We start from the raw sequence: 14674 nt of genomic DNA on the forward strand, positions 1-14674 counted from the left end.
GATACTGGGCTCCTGTGTAGCACACATAAAAAGTTCCCAAGGCCGGGGCAGTGATATCTATTATCAAGGCCACAGAGCTGGCCCAAAAATTATCTTATTTTTTTTAAAAACAAAAACAGGAGTTATGTCCCCAGGGCAAATCGATTTTAATAATCTACCTATCCACCAAATTGCGTAGAAGAAAAACAGTGGGTAAATAATCAGAGAATAACTTCAAGAGAAAAGATGTCACCCATGGGGCCAAATTGAGAACTCTAAGTTCAGTGAAGGAGAAAAAAATGGTGGGACCAGCCAGGCAAGGGCTTAGAGTAGGTGTCAGGACCAAAGGAATGCTGGGAGAGCGGCTCCCAGAATCACACCAGGGCTGCCAGGCAGCAGCTCAAATTCACCCTGATTTAACTTAAATCCAAATCTCTTGGGGCCAGCAACCTACATGGATGGTTAGAATGGAATTGCTTCTGCTGGGAAACAGACATTCTCCTCCAGATGAGGCTGCCATGTGCAAAGATAGAGGAGGCAAAGATAGGAAATGCCCACACCTCCCTGAGTGTGAGGTGGGGGCTCAAAATGGCAGAGAAGGGGCAGACTACATATGGAAACTCATGGGAAGGAAGAGAAGTAGAGTGGTTGGCTTTTACACGGCAAGACCATGTCTTAGTCCAGAGTGTTAGGAGTGCTGGCTTTCCATCTACCAGCCAGCAGGACCCAGACTGCATAGGGCAAACACAGACCACAGAAGAAATCCTCTGCTCCCAAGAAGGTGACTGTCTGTCCACAGAACATTAGCAGCCCTGCCCCAGGCATTTTATGAAGTCCTCCTCTCTCTTTTCTGACAGACAGACTCACTGTGAGCCCAGGCTGGCTCCGTCCTGCCTCTGCCTCCTAAGTACTGGAGTGGGCTACCCTACCCTGTTTCCATTAGTGAATTTCCTCTTGCTTTCAATGTGGTAATGAGAAAGCTCTTAAGAGACTTGAAAGCACAGCATTCTTTCCTTTCAGAGGGGAGCAGTTGTGCCACACTCAGTGACTTGCAGGCTTAGCAAAGTGCTCTGCAATTCAGTGCCCAGGAGCCAGGCTTTTCGCTGCCTTGAGCATGGCTTGTTTTCGTTTTGAGACAGTCCAGTCTCACCACAAGCTCATAATCCTAGTGCCTCAACCTCCTGAGTGATTGCAACCACAACACCTAATTCCAGGGGTGATTTTGTGGAGCATGGATGTCCAAATACTTGCTGAATTTGTGCTCCGTCTTCAGGGTTCCCTTGACTTTGGTGCCAGCAGTCAGAGCACAACCCTACACATCAGAGCATCACTGAAATGCTAACTGTTACAGCCCAGTGGCTACAGCTCAGGATGTAGCTGCAGGAGCTGGTGAATGGAAGACATTGAGCATCCCTATAAACCAGACTCCAGCTTCTTTCTCTGCGTTTTTGTGGTCCCAACGGGGCCAGCTTGGGGGTGATTTGTCTTCTCTTTATAGGCAGGTGAACATGCCACCATTTCTTTGGTATAGCAGTTCTAAGTCTTCAGAACCAAAATCTGGAGAGTACCTTAAATGCAGCTAATACTAGAAGCATAAATAATTCATGGACGACAGCAACAATTGTCAAAGCATTAATATACTATAAGAATCTAATTAGAAAATCCAGTAGACAACTGTTTGGTTATCAGCATTTAAAACCACTCAAAGATAGATAGATTCCTGCTGTGTGTGATCTTGGTACGTACACTGGGCATGGGTCTATCATGCCTCTAAGTGAACAGGCCCATAGATTCAATATCCGAGGCTAATCTTTCCAAGGCGGTATTTGCTTGTTTTCCACCCCTCTGCCAACACCTCCCAGCTCTACAAGTTTTTAAGTTATACTTAAGGGGTCAGAGAAATCACTCCTCAGGTAAGGGCATGTTCCACGTAAGCCTGATAACCCGAGTTCAATCTCTGCAGCCCCCATAAAGGTGGAAAGAGAGAAACAGCTTGACAAAGCCGTCCTTGTCTTTACACTGTGTGCACGGGACATGTGCGCACACACAATAATAATAAATAGAAAAAGGTAATTATACTTAGGACATTATTTTTAAAAGTATGTAAAGTATCTATTTTCTGGCAAAACCTCTGGCTGAGAACATTTTGCATTCCTTTCACTTCCAAAATTAGCTTAAGTTTTCTTTAGGGACTCAGCCCATTTGTATCACTGTAACAGAGTTTGACTATTTGATCAGAAAAGAGGTTTATTTAGTTCACAGTTTAGAAGTCTGAAAGTCCACGGTTGGGTGGTCCACTCTGATGAGGACCGCCAGCTACATCATAGAGGGTGGGAGACACCATAGGGTAGGCTCATGTTGTTCTACCATAACCTAGTTGTAGAATCTAACCCATTCTCACTTCTTCTGAGACCAGCACTATCCCAGCACAAAAGTGTCCATGACCCAGTCACTGCCCCTATCCCTCCAGTAGGCTTCACCCCTTAAAGGTCCCAAGACTTCAACATTACCATGCCGGGAACCGAGTCTCCAGCCACAGACATCTATGAATAGTGGTGGGGACGTGTTTACCCCCACACGGCACCCTATTCCTCAGCAAGGACGACTGAGCAGAAAAGCAGCACCACAACGCCAGGCTTAATCACTCGCTGTCCTTCCCAAGTGTGGCTCTCTTGATGCTTGGGCCTCAATGATGACATGTCACGAGGGGTTGTTCAGAGACAGTCAAAGCCTGAACTGGTAAGTCTTCAAATGCCAAGGTTCTGCTTCCAACTGTGACTAGGTTGCAGGAACGACACTGGCCTGCAGGCTACTCTCAGCAGAGTTTGGGGTTTGATGGTTGAGCACATATAATTCTTACAGCCTTGGCTTCCATAGACACTCCCAGAGCTATGCTGTCTTGATACTGAACTCCACAAGCTTTGGCTACACAGGAATAAGTGGCTGGCTGCCTTGGCACCCACACCCTCACTCTAGAGCTGTTGCGGGTACTGAAGAGTGGCTGAATTCCCTACCAGCTTCTCCATGCCCTCTCTATTCTTCTTTATCCTTCTAGGGGTTTCCTGTGTGTGGCAGAGCATGCGTGTTTTGATTTCACCCCCAAATTAAAGTGACTTTTAACAACTCGAATATAGTTAAAAATATCACTATAGCTGTCGTGGGGGAAATACAAGCAGGTGATCACGTCTTTGCGTCTTTCCACGCTCTGACCTCCTACAGCCCTCCGAGCAACTCTGACGTCAGCTGCATGTGTCACTGCCACCTATCTTTAACCAAATCTCAGCCCAACTTTTGACAGCAGCTTCCTTTAAAGAGAAACGAAAGCAGAAACTATTGTATACTATTAGAATTTCGTCCAGAAGCACAGCTATTTTTGAAGTCCCCTCGCTTAGCTCTGTTTAAGGATTTTTTAATCATGCCAGACAACTGTCAGACATCATATTGCCGAGCTCTTCGCCAACACCATCCCCCACCCCACCCCATCTCTAACTCACCCTATTGTTACTCCTCCAGAATTAGAATGGAAGGTGAGGACAAGCTTGCACACCCATGGTCTGAATAAGTCACAAATCTGAGAGATTCGTAAGATTGGCTGAACCAGGATCCAGCTCCACGCTCTGTGTCTTTCATGGTGGCACCTGCTCCAGGCTAGCATCTCTAATCTTGCCATAGGGTTTGCCTCCAGTTTTCTCCTCTGCCCTCTACCAATTTTTATCAATAATACGTTCATTAAGGCAGAAGTCAACTTTGAGCTGGTAAGAGTCTATCCTCCCATCTTGCGGCAATAGCTATATCACGAAGATTTACATTTTCCTCACTGAGTTTGGGGGAGGGTGTGCTGCTGTAGTTATTTTGAATATATGTTGGGGTGGGGATATAAACCCATGGCCATGGGGAGGCCATGGAAATATGTTAAATATTTTTCTCTAGTATTCTCTCCCTTAAGTGTTGAAGCAGGGTCTTTCATTGAGTCTGAAGCCCTCTGCTTTGTCTATGCTGGCTGGTCACCAAACCCCCAGGATCCAGATGTTCCCACTTTCCAATGTTGGGGCTATAGGCATGCATAATCACACTCAACTTGTATGTGGAGGCTGACTTGTACCCATCTCTTCAGTCACAAAGGCTTATTATATTTACCATACTGAATTTTGATAGTTTTGTTTGTCTCTTTGGGGGGATAGTCTTAGGTAGTCCTGATTTGCCTCAAATTCTCAATCCTCCTGGCTCCCAAAGAATTGGGACTACAGGTGTGTTTCCCTTGCCTGATAGTGTTCAGTTTCTAGAATGAATTCAGACCTTTGACTGAATGTGGAAAAGGATTTGGGAGGAGATGAGAAGGAAATGCAGGAGAAATACATTTCCTTCTCCTAATCACCTCTACTTACTCATTCCCAGGCAGCTCTCTGTCAATTCTGAAAATACTCTACCATAAAAAGTTCTCCAAGCACACTGAAAGTAAGGAGAAACTGTTCGAGACCTTTATGGACTCCGGAGCATTTGGGGTACTACTAGCTTTTGACACAAAGGACTATACAGAATATCATTCACTATACTGCTGGCCTCCACAGTTTTAAAAAGCACATCTCATCCTAAACTATAGATATTAACACTTATCTAAATAATCCCCAGTTAAGCTGAGAAGGAACTGTGAACATATTCTCTAATTTTCGCTGAAAATTCAGCACGTTATAAATGCAGTCTTTTTGGCTGTTTTCATAAACAAAAGTCAAAATAAAAGGAAGTTGCCATTTTGAATGCATTTTGAAATAATTGTTTCTTTGTGTGCTGTGGATAAACTTTATACAGCAAAGTTTTATGTGTGTGTGTGTGAGGGGTGTGTGTGTGTGTGTGTGTGTCTGTGTGTCTGTGTGTGTCTGTGTGTGTGAGCATTCATGCACTTTAAAAGCCTCAAAATACAGAAAAGCCTTGCTGTTCACTAGATGTCTGGCATCTGCTGTTTTATTCCGAGTGATTAACTCATCTGCAGTGAGTTCTCCCCACTTTGAATAAATCAGACAACACTGGCTAAGAGAATAACGGTGACCCTTGGCTGTCCTAAGCAGCAGCTAGTGAACCTAGATGCTTTCAAGTATTCAGAAGGGATTTCCTAAAAGGTCTCCCAGTATTTCTGTCCCTAGGCGTCATTAGTAAAAAACAGAAGAAACAAAGGTGGAGGAAGCATCCACCGAGCACATCTCTCCCCTGATGTTCTGCAGGGACTTGGCAGATGGGAGCACAGCAGTCACTGGGAACGTGGCTGCCAAATGGGGCAGCCTGAGCAGGTGGGGAGGAAAGAGGTACTCCAGGATGCTGGAGGATGAGGCTCACCCATGAGCTCTGCTTCCTAGCAGGGAGCCTTCAATACCACTCCATAGTTCACATCTACTGTTGGACGGAACAGTACCACACTCAGCATGGATGGGAAAAGTCCGCCCAGGCCCCTTCTATACAAACAGAAGGGGATTTTTTTCAAGTACATGGAAGCTGGCCTGGGATCCCAGCCTCAGCTCAGCCCAGTGCTTAAAATCTCACACATCCCAATTCATTGTGTTCACCATAGAACCCAAAAGAGAATCAAGAACTGACAGCCAAGGCTTGACAGATTTCCCATGTAGACTGAGCGTTCCAATCCCCTGGTACTGACAGCCTGCTTCGTACATTGCAGACCTCCTTGGGCAGAAGCTCATCTTCCAGGCTTGTCTTCTCTTCTTCCCATGGATGTCTGAAAACAAATGGACTTCACCTAGGTTCTGACTTTGGTGCATTGTATTTCTGAATTTTATTATGCTTAAAAGAAAAAGAGGCTGAAAGTGAATCAGGGCCTTTATCTTGCTATCTCTGAAACTAGCTTTTAGAACCCAAGGCTGGGCTGGCTGGCTACTGGACTTGCTCTGCAGACTGGGAAGGCTAGTGTGTTCTGGAAGCCCTAACAGTGGCTCCTCCTTCAACTTCTGGAGGTGAGCATGGCTGCCAGGTTTACTGTTTGAACACTAATGATCTCTTTGGGAGTCTGAAGTGGGATCAAGTCTACACTAGCCTTCCTATTTATAACTTTGTACCCAGGTTACTTTGAGTATTTTCATTTGAACCATTCTCAACCTTCATCAACTTTAAGTAAAATCTGGAAAATGTTCCAGGCACTAAATTGATCCTTTTCCACTGTGGATGAATAAATAATCCCTCCAACCTCCCTACCCCTATTTTTCCTTTCTCACATTCAGAAAAAAAAAATGAGTAAAGAAATTGTATTTCTGATAGAATGATGGCAAGTGCCAGGGTTTCTGTTACTGTGTTCCTAAATTAGAAATGCTTTTGCAGCCACCAGTATAATGAAATGGAGAATGACATTTAAGTCTCCTTTAAAAAGGGGGCTTTGAGGAAGGCAGGGTGCTATACACTTTAATCCCAGCACTCGGGAGGCAGAGGCAGAGGCAGAGGCAGGCAGATGTCTGTGAGTTCAAGGCCAGCCTGTTCTACACAGAGAGTCTCAGGTCAGTCAGAGATACATAGTTGAGACCCTGTCTCAGAAAAAACAAAAGCAAACAAAAAACCAATATGCTTTTTCTTGTCTGTGTGTCTTTTTCTGTTGCTCTGTTAGGTACCCTGGCAACAGGGAGAAAGGGCTTGTCTGGCTTATGGTTCCAGGTTATAGTCTACTGTGGCAGGGTAGTCACAGAAGCAGGAGCCCGAGGGAGCTGGTCACCTGGCATGAAAGAAGCAGAGGCCACGAAAGCCTGCAGGTGCCTGGCTCACTTCCTCCACTTCACATAACCCAGGAATAGCCCTGCTGACAACTGAGATATGTTTTCCTAGTCAATGAACATAATGAAGATAATTCTTCGAGACATTCTCAGAGGATAGCTTAATCTAGGTAACCCCCCTCAGGTGTGCTAGATATCCATCTCCCGGGTGATTCTAGAGTCTGTCAATTTGGCAATCAATGCTAACCAGCCTACTCCTCAATTAGAGAGGCTTTCCTAGCCAACAACAAGAGAAATGCTGCATGCTGCTGGAGAATTGGCCAAGAACGTGTTCAAAGAAAGGGAACAGGATGATGCTGGCTGAGTATGTTTAGCTCTTTGTCTCAGACTTGTCAATCAGGTGCCACTGGCCCCCTTGCCAAAAATAGAAGGAGTGGAGAGAAGTCTGGGACATTTCTCCGCTGCAGTATGCTGTTCTTCATGGGAAGAGCTAGGATCCTCCCCAAGGCTCCATTAGTCAGCTTTCCATTGCTGTCATGAAATACCTGAGACAAGCAAATTTTATATAGAGAAGAGGTTCACATAACTCAGCATTCCAGAATTTCAAATGCTCTTATCTGGTGCTGGTATCCTTGCTGGCAGAGTCCCAAAGCAGCATTTCATGGCAGAGATCTTTGCCTGTGTATGTATATGTCTTCTTATAAAGCCAATATGATTCAATCATGAGGAACCTATCCTAATGACCTTATCTAACCCCAGCCAATTTCCAGAGGTCTCACCTCTGAACACCACAGCCGGATTATGTTTTCACGCTCTTAATGCCTCACAATGGAGATTTGATGTCAATACATGAAGACTGGGGGCACACAATCAAATTCTATCTGAAACATGGCCATCCCAGCCCCACTTTAAAAAACCAGAGAGCCATTGTGCCACCCTTATCCCACTGTTATTTTGACAGCAGGAATCTGCTGTGCGACTTGAAAACAGAGAGATGAAAATGGGTAACTCACCATAACACTGATTCTCAGGTTCATCCAATTTGTCCACAGGGTCATGCGAGTATTCTCATGACCTCACAATTGCTTCACGCAGCACACAAGAGACAGAAGGTTCCCTGTTTACCAAAGCAATCAGTTGGAACAAAGCGACTTCTACACTGCAGTTGGATTTTCATAGGACATCACAAGACCAGGGACATAGATCTGACAAGTAAAATGCATCATTGAAACCTCAAGTTAAGGATATTGGTATACTCCAGACAGACAGAGCTTCATTCTGGGCCCACTAATATCCTGGACACATCCACAAACAGACAGACCCAAGCTTTCAGTTGGGCCATGCAGTGCAGTTCACTCCAAGCCCAGGAGCAGACACTGGTTCCTGCTCTGAGGAGTGCTCCTTTTGTCAATCACACCAAATTGTCCACCAGCCTCGAGGGAGGAAAGGCTCAAATCACATGAAGAGTCTGGTAGAAAGCTGGTTCTGGTCCTAGCTGTTTCTCCTAGTATGATTCATGGCTGTTCTTGTTTACGTTTCCTCTTCCTTGAGAGTGTGAATATAGGTGTGTGTGTGCATGCACACGTGTTACTGTACATGAGGAAGCCAGAGGTCAACATCAGAGACTAGATGAAGGAAGAGTACATATTACATCAACCTCTAACGTGCACGCACGCATGCACACACACACATGTAAGGTTGTTAATGGACGTATTAAGCAGGGCTACATGAGCACGCGTGCACAGCCGCTCTGATGGCAGTCTCGGTGCATGCAGCCTGCTGGGAAACGGCTGCTCAGCGTCGGTGGAGGTGAGAAAGGAAGCGGATCAGGGACTTGACTCCCAGTTCCTGCTCTTAGTTGAAATAGTTGTCTGGCCTTGGAAAACCATTTCCTTTATCTGTAGAGATGATAAAAGCTTCTCTCATCACAAAAAGACTCTAATAAAATGAGAGCTCAGCCTCCCTTTTGTGAACGGAGACAGGAAAACTATACTTATCTGGAAACTTGTGCCATTTGGTCCCAAGTCAAGTATACCACATTGAAATATGTTGTTTGAATTAAGTTTCATATGATTTGACCAGATAAACATTTTCTTTTCTTTTTTTTTTAGTAGTTTGTGACAGTCATTAACTGTGAGCCATCATAGGCCTCCCATGCCATTTTTTTTTAAAACAGGAGTATCTGTACTCTAAGGTATTAGAATAAGTGAAAGCTTTTCTTAGCGCCACCTGAGAACCCACTCTGTTTTTCATCCTACGGAAAACTGGATTTGACAACTAATGGATCTGTTTTGTTCTAAAACTACCATCTGTTTCCAGGGTACTTTTTAAGGTTTCTATCATTTCTATTATATGTGAGATACATAAATATGTATTCATAATTACTCATTTCCAAGAAAAAAAGGTAAAAGCACAATTACAGTTAAACACAAAGAGATAATATTTAAGACTGTAGCTAAGTTTAAATTTCAGCAAAAGAAGCAATTCCTATACACACTGACCCTGCAGCTAGGCACACAGTTATCGCCTCTGTAAACAGAAGATTGCCTTACTGCAGCAGAGTCATAGGCAATGCTGGGTGATCACATGATCATAGCTTCTGAATGTGTGTCCACTCGATGTGGAAGCCACTGTGCTCCAGATGGACACAGAGTCTTCAGGGGAAGTCTTGGGGTACTTGAATCTTGGCCTCCACTAGCTCTGTGCCTTTGTTTACCTGGCTTGTCTCTTCAACTCCTTCAGTTCGGTGATCCAATTAAATATTCAACCAAGGTAACAAATCAGTTTTGTCTTTTGTAGACATCTTGCCTGCTTACTATATAGAAAATATCAAAAACTAGCTGCCCTTTGTTGAGTTTCTTTGCTCTTTGTTCTCCAGCTCACCTAGTCATAGTATGGGCTCATGTGGTTCCCGTAATGGTTTATTACTCCTGAGTGACACTGATGCCCTCAAATTAAGCTTGACCTCAGAGTGTAGGAGTGCAGCTACCTTCACCAGGGGAAGCCAGGGTGCGCAGCAGTAAGAAACCTCTGATAGACTGGTGGCCCATCGTTCTCCAGGGATTTGACATGGGGCTGCTCTGCTAGAAAGAACCTGTTCTCCTCTTTTCCTGAGCCGAGAGCAATACTTGGAAGACTCCTTGTATCACATGAAACAGCACTTGGGAAGCCAGCGGAGCATCAGGCACCAAGGGCAAAGAGTTGCTGGTGCTTCCATGGCTGGGCAGGCAGCCGGAGGAGAGCATGCTGGGACCTCATGCTAGACAATTGGAGGGAGTCCAGCAGAGTGGTGCAGAGAGGAAGAGTCTGTGGGGGCACTGAATGGCTACAGAGAGGTGGGCTGTCCTCTGAGAAGGGAGGGGCTGATCATCTGTGCGGCCTTGGGTCAAGAACTTCACTCCAGGACTCTTGGGAGCTGGAAACGTGGATGGACAAAGTCTCTCTGTTAATTTGCTGAGCAGCGGGTGGTTCAGAACAAGATTTCCATCAGAAAGACTCAGCACTGCAGGAATTATAAGATCAAGTCAGGAGGAATGAAGAGCAACCTCCAGATGGGAAAGTATTGCCAAAGTTGCAGGGATGTGTAGGAAGAGGCGGTTGGAAGGATGTAGACACCGGATTTAGCCTTTTCTGGCTCTGAGAAGAGGAGACAGCAGGAGGATGAGGGCTGAATTTGCCTCAAAGCTGGAAGTCTCAGAAGTGGTGTCCTTGGGTCACATGAAACATAACATGAAAGAGAAGAGGGCGGCTGGGCGGACTGAGTATCACGTCTATGATGGATGGCTGTGATATGCTTCTGTTTCCATGGACTTACGAAAGCCAGACCACACTGGATTTCATGTCTGCCCCACTTCCTAAAATTTAAAAATGTTTCTACAGCTTATGAGAATAGGTAATGAAAACAATTGAGTTCAAACCTGACACCATCACCATTCATTGGTTATTTAACTTTTGAAAGAGCCCCAAAGAGAGAGGAAGAATGAGAAAGGGCATCTTCATAAACTCCTGGCAGAAAGCAAAGATGGAAAGGAGCTCCTCAAGGAGTTCTCGGAACTGAGTGGCTGATTCCTGGATCAAGGCAAGACAGAATGAATCCTGACGCTGCCTAGTGGTTTGCTCGAACACTCACTGGACGGGAGGAAAAGTCAGTTTTTGCCCCTTCAGAATTCTCGTCTGCGAAGATGCTGTCTCTCAGATTTTGAAGTACTGTTTGTATCCGTGAGCAGCAGCCTGGAAGAAGGTCTCGGGGAAGTTTGGTGAAGACAAAAATGATGGCAATTAAGCAGACCATCTGTATTTTAGCTCTTGTTAGAGACCATGATGGTTTGGATGTGAATTATCCTGCTTGGGCTAGTATTTTCATGCTCTGTCTTCAACTTGCAGTGTTACTTTGAGGGCTGTGGAACATTTAGGAGATAGGAGCTGGCTGATGGAAGTGGGTCATTAAAAATAAGCTTTTTTTAAAAAAGCCTCTATGTATCTATTTATCTATCTATCCATCTCTATCCATCTATCTATCTATATCTATCCATCTATCTATCATCTATCTATCATCTATCTTTATCTATCCATCTATCTTTATCTATCTATCTATCTTTATCTATCTATCTATCTATCTATCTATCTATCTATCTATCTATCTATCTATCTATCTATCTGTGGTGTGTTCCACCACACCCAATCCTAGTTCCTAGTGGTGGGCTTTCAAAGGTGATATTGTCCTCTCTGTGACTCAAAGTTGGATTTTACCTTTGTGGTCTTTGTAAATATCACTCTTCCTGACCCACTGACAAGGTAGATCTGGAACCTGGGCCAACACGGCAGGTAAAGCACAGTTTCATTGCTGTTGGTCTAAGTTTGTATAAGACGTGAAGCCTCAAGCCAGCTTTGAGGAACCTTTGCCTCTATTGATTTTCTTCCTCTACCTCCATGGAATCAAATAAATCTCACAGTTTCAGGAGCACACGTGCACAGGCACGAGGCATCCGGGCATCTTTTAGGGAAGTACTTAAGAGCATGGGCTGCGACCTTTCCCTCCTGAAGGCTGCCAGTATCAGCCCCAGAATCAGAGGTACCCTCCTCTGGAGCATCATCGAGGAGTGATGGCTGCAACAGCTCCATTATAGTTCATTCTAAAGAGAAATGTAGTCTGCTCCATGGCCTTTCTATGTCAAAGCATAAAGGAGGCCTGTTGCCATGGGCCAGTCACTACAAGAAGGGCTCGTGTGATTGATGCCTCCAGATCCATCTCTTTCTAGTATCCTAGGTGTAATTTACTGATCTTGCTGTCAGTTCAGAGCAATCAGCTGCTTCTTCAAAAGGCTCATGGCCTAAGTGGGCGCTTTTGTCCCTCCGTTCAGACAGTCATGAGATTGTCTGCCTCTGCTACCTCCACAGGCTTGATGGGAGAATTGCCCGTCTGCACTGGGACAACTTTCTGAAGCTGCTATATTTAAAAAGGAGGGTACCCATTCATCCTGTCTTGTAATTGAGGGCAGGGTGCCCTCTCGATTAAGTGTCTGCCTTGCTTCTGTCCCACTCCCTCTTTGTGTGGTTCTGGGTATGATGGTTACAAGTTGACATGGCAGCACTGCAGCCCTGAGACTTGTCAGGAAATGGGCTGCACCCACACCTTGTGCCAGGGGAGCTCCCAGGAGCTGAGGAAAATGCAGCCTTATCCTTAATGATTCAATCATAAAAAGTATGGCGATGAAAATTAAACCCCACCTAGCTCTCCTTCCCACCCATCCCATTGGCTGTTTAAAGGACAGAATACGAGACAACAGCACTGGCAGGAATGTGGGCGACTGGAACCCTCCAGGGCTGATGGGGCTGTAAAGGGGTGCAGCTGCTTCAGAAAGTTAAACATAGAATTACCATATGATCCAGCAGTTCCTCTGCCGGTATATACTGAAAGGAATTGCAGGCGGCACCTTTAAACAGACACTGCTCAGAGCAAACATTGTGCTTATATAAGTGACATAAAACACATTGCAAACAGGAGTGCCAGTCACAATACCCACCAACACGGGCAGAGAGACTGTGGCTACCGACAGACGAGTGGATGGACAGGACGACATATTATTTAGCCCTAAACAGGAATGAATTACTAACACGAGCTGTGGCAATACACCAAACAAGACGCCATGGGGGAGCACCTGGAACTCACTACATAGACCAGGCTGGCTCAAACTTACAGGTACTGCTCTACCTCTGAGTGCTGGGATTGAAGTACTGTACCACCACACCTGGCTCATGGTTTGCCAGACTCTGGTCCATCATTCTTTTTTCCTCTTGCTTTTGGATCTATGGTGAGATGGCACATTTGGTGGGAACAGTGGCAGAGTAGAATGCTCATCTAATAAGCCAGGGCTAAAAAGAAAGTACAGAGACAGGGCAGGGGCCCCCTCTCTACTCTTCAGGGAGCCCCACCTCCTCAAGCGTCTATCTCTCCACTCTTCAATGCACGGGCCCGGCCGGAGAGATCCAAATTCTAGCTTTTACCGGATGTTCAAAGAGTCCCTGTTGAACCATATTTGTAAGTTGGAAGTGGAAACACGCATGCCCAGGAAGCATCAGGCTAACTCCACTGTCACCCTAGTTAAGAGACTAAAGGCGGTGACAGAGTTTGGAGGAAAGTGTTGCGCTATATTGAGACTGCTGCAACCACAGCTGGAGGAAATCAGGCTCGCCGTGTGGCAGCACCTGTGCACCTGTTTGCTTCTTCCGAGGGTCTTCCTTCTCACCCACAGATCCTGACCAAACACAGCCAAACACTCCCATTTCCAACGCATTCTTCTTCCTTCCATGCCAGGTTCTTCCTGAGCTTCTCTCTAAACTGGCAGCGTGATCCACACAGGATGACACCAACTTGTATTTGGTGTATGGTTTTTCCCACGAGGTGTTGGCTTTACTTCATATGGGGATTTTTGCACATAATGGATGTAGGCTCCCAGTGTGGGCTCAGAGCACAGCTATGGATAAAAATCTGATGAATGGAGGTACCTGATAATTGAGCCTGTGAGGAGTTCACACAGAAGGGTTTCTTCCTGGCAGCCATGGCATCAACTCTGCATTACCAAGGGACACTTACTTCAGAGGTCAGAACACCCCAACCCTTCCTCTTCTACATGCCAAGGCCTTTTCCTCATAAAGAAGATGATTTTTCCTAGCAGTCTATAAAGAGATACAAGAAGGTTTGGGGATGTAGCTTTAGGGTAGAACATTACCAGGCATGGATGAAGTCTTGGGTTCAATTCCTTATCGAGCTAGAGAGAAGGGGGGAAGAGACAGTAAAGTCTGTTCTTCCCATGGTTCCCTATAGATGAGAGAATAGCATTGACAAGTGTCATTTAGTCACTGGAGAGCGGCAGTTCTCTTCCTCCAGCACTGGGCTGTGACATGTCAGAAGCTCCACTGTTCTGGCTCTTTGTCCTAAGCCCTGGGAAGATGCTACATAAAGATGGCCACATTTAGGGCATATCGGCTCGGTACTGAGGGACTCTGTGTATGTCTGTGGTTTGTTGTTGCATAGGGAAAATGAGGCTCAAACATCTAAACTGATTTATCTAAAGACCAACAGTAAATGCCAGCATTGAAACCCAAAGCAAAATGTCTGGCTCCGGAGTCTGCATGCTTCTCCTGCAGGGGATGTCACCGGAGGTGTCTGACAACAGGGAAAATGGAAGCACCTTGCTGGGCACAGGGGTTGAGGAGCAACTGCTGAGGGCACAAACTGTGAGTTACGTGTATATCAGAATTCTAGAATTCATTTTAAAATATAGGTTTGTAAGCCTTTAGTACCAGGCTAGTCACCACTACTACTTTTGCCAAATAATCCCTACATTTACTGACCCATTTTTTTAGTAGTTTGACTATGGCACTGCCAGACTCTCTCTTTTTCTTTTAAACATTATTTGTTGATATTTTTATATATTTAAATAAACAGATCATATTCCCCCCATTGACACCTCTTATGTACCTCCCACTCCCTC

This window comes from Microtus ochrogaster, chromosome 16 (assembly GCF_000317375.1).
Source record: "Microtus ochrogaster isolate Prairie Vole_2 chromosome 16, MicOch1.0, whole genome shotgun sequence".
Lineage (NCBI taxonomy): Eukaryota > Metazoa > Chordata > Mammalia > Rodentia > Cricetidae > Microtus > Microtus ochrogaster.